Genomic DNA, 9,484 nt, shown 5'->3' with positions numbered 1-9,484 from the left:
AAAGGGAGGTGAAGGAGGAGGGCAGAGAAAATGGAAGGTGATAGGTGGACGCAGGTGCCGATTAACCGACCTAACGTCATATCTTTGGAATGTGGGTGGTAATTGGAGCAGGCAGAGGAAACCCACCTGGTCACAGGGAGAACATGCAAACTCCACACAGGCATCAGAGGTCAGGATTGAACCCGGGTTAACAAACAAGCTGCTGGAGGAACTCAGCGGGTCGAGCAACATCTGTGGGAGGAAAGGAATTGTTGACATTATAGGTCGAGGTGGATGCAGGGTCTTGACCCGAAACGTTCGACAGTTCCTTTCCTCACACAGATGCTGCTCGAGCCGCTGTGTTCCTCCAGTAGATTGTTCGTTGCTCCAGATTCCAGCAGCTGCAGTCTCTTCTGTCTCCATTGAACTGGAGTTACTGAAGCTGTGAGTGCAATGCCCTTTCAAGGTTTCCCAATGCACAATGATTCTTGATGTGTAGTCACTCTTGCGACATAGAGAAGCCAATTTTGCAGAGTGTCCAGTAATGTGAAAATCACATGACCAAGCTGTTTAAAAGACAGATATTTACCAGTATAGTTATAAAAACACTATTATCAAATATTGGCCTGGAATCTTTTGTATTGACATAAATTCTCAGCTTAAAGGTTCATCTGGGAGACCCCAAATCTGGCACTCCCTCAGTCTCACACTGAAGTATCACCGGAGATTTCCAAGAAGGAGACTTGAATTGACATATTTTGACACAGGAGCTACCAAGACTGGCAACCTTTGCTGATTCCTGCCTCCAAGATTTTGAAAATTCAGCTGATTGGTGCTACTTTTTTTCCTGTATTTACAAATTCCTTTAAGGATTTCCAAGAACTTCCTGATTTGTGCCCTATTATTATTACATTCTGCTTTGATTTTCCCTGTCTCTTTCAAATGTCCTCACCTCACAATTGAAGCCAAATCCATCAACAGTTGGCAGAATCCTCACATATCCTTTAGAGGGCAGCACCGCTCTCTGAAGGAAAGTCATATTGTCCTGTCCTTCCAAGGCTGTGACTATGCATTAACATGCAAGCAACATGTTCCATGATACGTTCTCCAAGTCCCACCAATGTACAAACAAGCAGTCCTTCAAGCCTCGGACCTTGGATTTTAGAAGAATAAGGGATGATTTCATTCCAACATAAAGGCACGACAGAGTAGATGTTGAGATGTTTTCAACAGTAGAGAAGTCACAAACAAGGGCAGATAGCTACAGATGTGCTGTTGATAGTATCCTGACTGGTTGCATCATGGTCTGGGATGGCAATTCAAATGCATAGGAATGTAAGAAGCTGCAGAGAGCAGTGGACTCAGCCCAATACGTCACGGGCACATCCCTCCCCACCATCGGTAGTATCTACAGGAGGCGCTGCCTCAAGAAGGCAACATCCATCATCAAAGATCCCCACCATCCGGGCCAGGCCATCTTCTCGCAGCTACCATTGGGCAGGAGGTCAGAAGCCTGAAGTCCCACACCACCAGGGTCAGGAACAGCTACTTCCCTTCAACCATTCGGTTCTTGAACCAACCAGCAAAACCCTAATCACTGCAGTTTAGCAACACTGTGACCACTTTAATCACTTTGCACTAAAATGGACTTTGTTTTGTTTTGTTTTAATTGTGTTTTTTCTTGTAAAAATTGTGTATAATTTATGTTTAATTTATGTTTTTCTTGTGAATGCTGCTTATCTGATGCTATGTGCCTGTGATGCTGCTGTAAATAAGTTTTTCATTGCACCTGTGCACACATGGACTTGTGTATCTGACAATAAACTCGACTTGATGTGACCTGACTTGAAAATAAGGAGCCAGTCATCTAAAACTGAGGTGCATTGAAATGTCTCTCAGAGGGTAGAGAATCTCTGGAATTCTCTGCCCTGGAGGCCAGTGGAAGCAGGATCATTAGATATATTTAGGTGGGGACAGACAAATATTTGATGAAGAATTGAGAGTTATAGGGAACTGGCACAGAAGAGGAGTTGAGGCCAGCATTTGGCATTTGAGCTGTGCTTAGCCATACAGTCATGAGTGTAGAGAGAGTAGAGCAGTAGGCTAAGTACACATCCTTGAGGTGTGCCTGTGTTGATTGTACAGTGATTGTTTTTCATGGTACGTTGGTACATGTAACAATATAAGTCAAATGACCAACTTACCAATTTAAGTGGGTGAATGGGATTGATGGCATTGCTCTGTGGACTGGCAGAGAGTCAATGGGCTGAATGACCTCCTGTGTTGCTAGGAAATAAGGATTTATTCCACACCAGAGATTTGACAAGCTGATGTTCCAGGGTCATACGAATGGAGTGTGGCAGTGTTGGAAGGGACACATTTAAGATGACATCTCTCAGACTGATGTGAAGGATCCCATGCCGTATGCTATGCAGAGTGAAAATGAGTTAACATTTCAGGTCTCATTTCATCATGAAGTAACGTTAAGCAGGGTATAAAATCGGTGTTGCTCCCAGTCCTGTGGGATTCTTCTCTGCTGAGCATCCTCTGAGAGTTTCTCCTGATCATCACCACTCTGCTTTAGGAAGTTTCTTCCTCACATCCCCTTTGCTTCCATTGCCTCTCACCTTAAACCTGCATCCCCTGCTCTTTGAACCATCCGCTAATGAGAACAGCCTCCATCTGTTTACCCTCTCTAAACCTGTCACCTCCCTCAAAATCTCCTCCCAACCTTCGTTGCTCTGAGGTGAAGAGCCCTATTTTCTCCAGTCTCATGTCTAATGGAGCCCTTTTTTATAATGAACTGTACAATGTTCATACCTTAATCAACATCAGGTTGTTATCAAACTCTCGAATGGACCTCCCATATGCTAAAAGTTGAACTCCTGACTGCTCAGTCTACCTCATCATGGCCCTTGAACTTTATCGGTCTACCTGCACTGCACTTTCTCTGTAATTGCAACATGATATTCTCCATTCTGTTTTCCTTTTTATAACCTCGATGTCCTGATGTATGGAATGATCTATCTGGATGGTACACAAACAAAAGCTTTTCCCTGTACTTTGGTACACGTGACAATTATAACCCAATACAAACCAATATAATACATCACCAGAAAAATGTCTGGCATTATCATGTTGTCATGTTCACACAGAGGGTGGTGAGTATATGGAACGAGCTGCCAGAGGAATTGGTTCAGGCAGGTACAATAGTATCATTTAAGGAGCACTTAGATAGGTACATGGAAGGGTGGGGCTTGGAGGGATATGGGCTGAGTGCAGGAAATTGGGAATAGCTGGGTGGGTACCGTGATTGACATAGACTGGTCGGGCTGAAGGGCCTGTATCCATGCTGTATTGCTCTGCGACTCTATGCTATTTGTGGGACCTTCTTTTGTGCCAATTGGCTGACCTGAAATGTTCAACCTGAATCTCTATCCACAGGGGCTGCCTGACCTGCTGAGTGATTTTCTGGATTTACTTCAGAATTCCTGCATCTACATTTTTTTAATTTTAGTTTGTAAATTGGCTGTTATGTTTCCTTCACTACAACGTTATAGCACTTGAAAATATTTCATCTCACTTTGGAACATCCTGGAAGGAAGTAGAAGGTGTTATAGAAATACAAGTCTTTCTTTCAACATTAATCGAGCATGCAGAATGGAATTGTAGTTTCTTTTATGCCCTCATTTGTCTTCACTTCAATATCATTACCTTCACTCCTTCAGTGTACAGTAATCCAGGGGTATCCCTGTCAAAGTGTATGCGTCCAGTCCACAACTCTACTTTCGGCAGTAAACGTTTCATGGGACTCCTAAATGACAACAGAGGAATTAGAGATTTAGAGAATTGTTCCAGGACATTTGGCCCATCGAGTTTGTCTCAACTTTAAGTAAAGCAACCTACTTGGTAGCTTTCTCCTGCTCCTTCCCCATGAAGCTGCAGAATACCTTCCCTCTATCATCTATCCAGTTCCCTTTGAAGGCCCTGATTGGCTGTTTCCATCACCCTAGCAATGAATTCCTGAGCAAAAAAGCTTTTCCTTGCATGGTTTCTCCTATCAATTTAAATCTGTGTCCTCTGGTTCTTGAACCATCCACGAATGGGAAGAGCTTCCATCTGTTTATCCTGTCTAAACCAGTGACGATCTTGTATACCTCATTCAAACTTCCTCTCAATCTTCTTTGGTCCAAGATGAACAACTCCAGTTTCTCCAGGTTAACCTTGTACTCCGATTTATAATCAGTAAGTCATGTTAACTCAATGAATGACACTCTCTGCATGGCTTTTATAGTTGTGAAATCATCTGCTTAAGGCTGTCTCAACATCTACACTTACCTAAGCAAACCTGGTGAGGCCATTAACAAGAATCTGAGCACTGCATTGCCATTCATTGCGAATGCCATCTACAAATCCACTTATACACTCCGTCTCCCACCCCCACCCCATTTCTTGGGCTTTGATGAGTGTCAAATAACCTCGCTCTTCTCATTTTAATCTCTACCAACGCTGAAGACTCATGGTCTTCGCAGTAAAGGTGTTTCCACAAACAACAGAGACCAAACAGCTAGAGGATTGCTCTCAGTAATCCTTGACCATCGTGTCAAACTCAGCTGGAGGAGCAGGTAAGGTGAAAAACCCAATTCAGAAGCTATCTTCCAACGAGTTTCTGCTTATACCAGTAGCAAGAAATTATCCTCAATCACCAATCATTTTAGCCACCCCAGTTACAAATGAAAGATATATAAGGCACAGAGCATGACAACTTTTTAACAAGCTTCCCAACTGCTCCAACATAGCTGCAGATTGTTTGTAGATGGCACATCTCCGAGGTTGAAGCATCAGTGGACGCAACAATTCTCAATGCATGACCTTTTGCAGGTTAAATGATGAAATAATTCCCTTCTCCCTCCCCAGAAAGATGCTTTCTTCAAAATAAGCTGCATCAGGAATTCTCTCGCTCTCTCTCTCTCTCTCTCTCTCTCCTTTCCTTTGACTCCAAATTCCCCACCCTCTCTCCTTCAAGTTAATAATCCTTTAATATTTTTTCATTCCATCTTTCCATTATATTTCCGTAATATCTCAGGTTGAAGTTATGGGAATTGGGGGAGGAGTGTCAGTATTATATAGTATGGAAGGAAGATATTTAGTCCAGTGAACCCACATTAGCAAAAATGGACTTCAGGTTCACTCTAATTCCCAACTACTTATTCCTGCAATGTTGGGTCGTAACCTGCAGGATTTAGACCCTGCAACGATAAAAGAATGCCCAACATATCTCCAAATGTCTGATTTCTTTATTAGTCACGTACATTGAAAGACACAGTGAAATGCATCCTTTGTGCAGAGCGTTCTGGAGGCAGCCCACAAGTGTCACCACGCTTCCGGTGCCAACATAACATGCCCACAACTTCCTAACCTGTATGTCTTTGGAATTTGGGAGGAAACTGGAGCATCCAGAGGAATCCCACACAGACACGGGAAGAACGTATAAACTCCTTACAGACAGCGGCCAGATTTGAACCCGGATTGCTGGCGCTGTAAAGCCAGCTTGCTGTAAACCACTCTCTGTAAAAAACTCACCCTTCAGATCCATTTTAAAACTCCTTCCTCTCACCTTAAACCTATACCCTCTTGTTTTTCATAACCCTACCATGGGAAAAAGATTCTATTAACCCGATCTATGTCTCTCATAAATTCTATTGTCCTTCAGCCTCCTTCGCTCCAGGGAAAACAAACCTAACCTATCCAGACTTAAGCCATCCTTCTTAACATATATCCTTAACATCATTAGGCAGACTGAATGTCTTAAACTCAGCTGAAAATCAGTGGAAAATTGATAACTAACCCCAGGTATGCTGACAATACAGTACTGATTGCACATTTAAATGTGAAATTACAGGCGGCACTTGATGAAGGAAATCAGGCAAATTTAAGAATATTGATTGAAATTAAGTGGCAGGAAGATGAAATCACTGATAATGAGGAATAGAGAGAAGCTCCGAAAATTGACCTTAAGAATGAAAAATAGGTGAAAAGTGTTTACTCTTTTAGTCCCGAAAAGAGACAAAGTCATGAAGGTAATAGAAAGTGTGGAAATGATGCATAACAGTATAATGCTTCAATATCAAGCTGGTAATCAGCTGAAGATGATCAAAAGTTGGATGTGCTCAATAACCATGCAGAGATGTGATGATGGAACCTTGAACATTGGAGCAGGAAGCTTAGGAAGGGATTGATTTCCACAAATATCTGCTGATAGTTAATTGGGAAACAAAGGAGTGAGTGAGAATGTCTCTGAAGGGAGAGACCAGATAAGACTGAGAAGTTTGAACACTTGTGCAGAAGATCCAGTGTTCCAACGTTGGAACAATCACAGCCACAAAAGCGATGAAATGGCATTAATATCGGCAATAAATTTATTATGGGACAATTAATGCTGAACTTGAACTTCATTAATTTGGACCATAAGAGACAGGAGCAGAATTAGGCCACTTGGCCCATCGAGTCTGCTCTGCCATTCAATCATGGCTGATTGTTTTTCTTTTCTCAACCTCATTCTCCTGCCTTCTCCCCATGACCCTTATCAATCAAGAAACTATCAATCTCTGCCTTAAATACACCCAATGACTTGGTCTCCACAGCCATCTATGGCAACAAATTCCACAGATTCACCACCCTCTGGCTAAAGGAATTCCTCCTCACCTCAGTTCTAAAGGGACATCCTTTTATTCTGAGGCTTTGCTCTTGGATCCTAGATTCTCCTACTCATGGAAACATCCTCTCCGCATCCACTCTATGCAGGCCTTTCAGTATCCAATAGGTTTCAATGAGATCCCCCCTCATCCTCCTGAACTCCATCGAGTACAGGCCCAGAGGCATCAAACGCTCCTCATACGTTAACCCTTTCATTCCCAGGATCATTCTTGTGAACCTCCTCTGGACCCTCTCCAGAGCCAGCACGTCTTTCCTTAGATACGAGGCCCAAAATTGCTCAGACTTGAAACACTTCTCTTAATCAACCCCTGAACTGCATTTGGACAAGAACAGGATTTGTAACATATTGCATGAAAATGAAAAGTAGAGCAAATACTTCATAAGTTCTCCTCCCTGCATTGAGTTACATTTAATTTTATTTTCCTCCTGTTTGTCTTTTTTCAAAAGAGTTTAATCTTAGTGGGCGTCTTCTTTCCCAAATTAGAGTCACAGAGCTGTACAGCACAGCAACAGGCCCTTCAGCCCACCACATCCATGCTGACCTTTTTGCCCTTCAACACTAATCCCATTTTCCCACTTCTATGCTTTGCCTTTTCAACTGCCATTCTAAATGTTCCTTAAACATAGTGACTGTATCTGGTTCCACCAGCATTCTCTGTGTCAAAACCATTTGCCTCAGATCCCCTTTAAAACTCCTTCCTCTTAACCTATGCCATCTTGTATTTGATAACCCCTACCATGAGAAAAAGATTTCATCTACCTTATCTGTATCTCTTATAATGACATATTCCTCTGTCAGGTCACCTCATTCAGCTCCACCAATCACTCCCCATTACCAAAGTCCTCCAATCCAATCTCCTCTGCACTCTCTCAAACCCAATCACATCCTTCCTGTAATGTGATGGCGAGAACTGTACACAATACTCCAAGCATGGTCTCACCAGTGTATTTTAACCTTGCAAGATAACACCCCTTGGTATTGCAACTGCTCTACCCGGGACCGCAAGAAACTGCAGAGAGTTGTGGACACAGCTCAGCACATCATGGAAACCAACCTCCCCTCCATGGACTCTGTCTATACTTCTCGCTGCCTTGGTGAAGCAGTTAGCATAATCAAAGACCCTACCCACCCAGGATGTTCTCTCTTCTCCCTCCTCCCATCAGACAGAAGATACAAAAGCCTGAAAGTACATACCACCAGGCTCAAGGACAGCTTCTATCCCGCTGTTATAAGACTATTGAATGGTTCCCTAGTACGATAAGATGGACTCTTGACCTCACAATCTAGTTATAACTTTGCACCTTATTGTCTTCCTGCACTAACTTTCTCTGTAGCTGTAACACCTTACTCTTCATTCTGTTGTTGTTTTACCCTGTACTACCTCAATGCACTGTGTAATGAATTGATCTGTATGAACGGTATGCAAAACAAGTTTTTCACTGTACCTCAGTACAAGTGACAATAATAAACCAATTCCAATTCCAATCCTAATTTTTAGATTCTATTCTATGACCTATGTAGACAAGCATGCCATATGCTTTCTTCACCATATTTCTACCCATGCTGCCACTTTCAGGGAACTATGGATTTGATTTCCAAGGTCCCTCTGTTTATCAACATTTCTTTGGGCCCTACCATTTACTGTGTATGTCCTACTCTTTCTGACTTCCCAAAATACACCTCATACTGGTCGGGATTAAATTCCATCTGCCAATGCTCTTCCCAGCTTTCTATCTGATGGGAAATAAATGCCAAGAAACATTTAAAGACAGAGAAACAAAGGACTGCAGATGCTGGAATCAAGATGAAGAACACGACGATGCTGGAGGAACTCAGCAGGCCAGGCAGCATCCGTGGAGAAAAGCAGGCGGTCAACATTTTGGATCAGGACCCTTCTTCAAGACTGAAGATAGGAAAAGGGGAAGCCCAATATATCGGAGAGAAAAGCAGAGCAGTGATAGGTGGACAAAAGAGGGGAGGCGGGGTGGGCACAAAGTGGTGATAGGTAGATGCAGGTAAGAGATAGTGATAGGCAGGTGCGGGGGAGGAGGGGAGAGCAGATCCACTGGGGGATGGGTCAAAGAGAAGGAGAGAAAGGAAGAAAAAGGGGGTAGAAAAAAGAGAGGGAGGCTAGGAAAGGGAAGAAGGGAAGAAGCATGGTGGGGGTGGGGGGGTGGGGTGTTGTGGGGAAGGGGGGGGGGGATTACCTAACGTGGGAGAATTCAATATTCATGCCGTTAGGTTGCAAGGTTCCAAGATGGAAAATGAGGTGCTGTTCCTCCAGTTTGCGCTTGGAACTCTCCCGGCAGTGGAGGAGGCCGAGGACTGACATATCAGTGATGGTGTGGGAGGGCGAGTTGAAGTGTCTGGCAATGGGGAGATGCAGGTCATGGTTACATTTAAAGATATTTTGAAATCATGTATCTTCTCTTCCAGCTTTGACTTGAGTTTGAAACAATTACTGAAGTAATCAAAAATCAAAATTGTTTGAAACAGAACTTTAAGTTGTTGCATTTGGGCTGTTTCCATTTGATTCCTATATTTAAAGACATCCAGGAGCACAGCAGAAAGGGATCCTGTTCAGATGTTGCAGCCATTTATGTGAAAAGCTTTAAGAATCTATTATGAGAAATACGACATCGGTGGTTGTATCCACATTTTAACATGAGAAACACATTTCTAACTGATTTATTTTCACAGTTGTGGGAAATTGAGCTCAGACAGAGATAATATCGGCTAAACTCAGAATTAAGGAAATTATGGTCCGTTTCATGGGCCTTAGCAAAC

Source organism: Pristis pectinata, chromosome 13 (assembly GCF_009764475.1).
Source record: "Pristis pectinata isolate sPriPec2 chromosome 13, sPriPec2.1.pri, whole genome shotgun sequence".
NCBI lineage: Eukaryota > Metazoa > Chordata > Chondrichthyes > Rhinopristiformes > Pristidae > Pristis > Pristis pectinata.
This window is presented reverse-complemented; position numbering follows the sequence as displayed.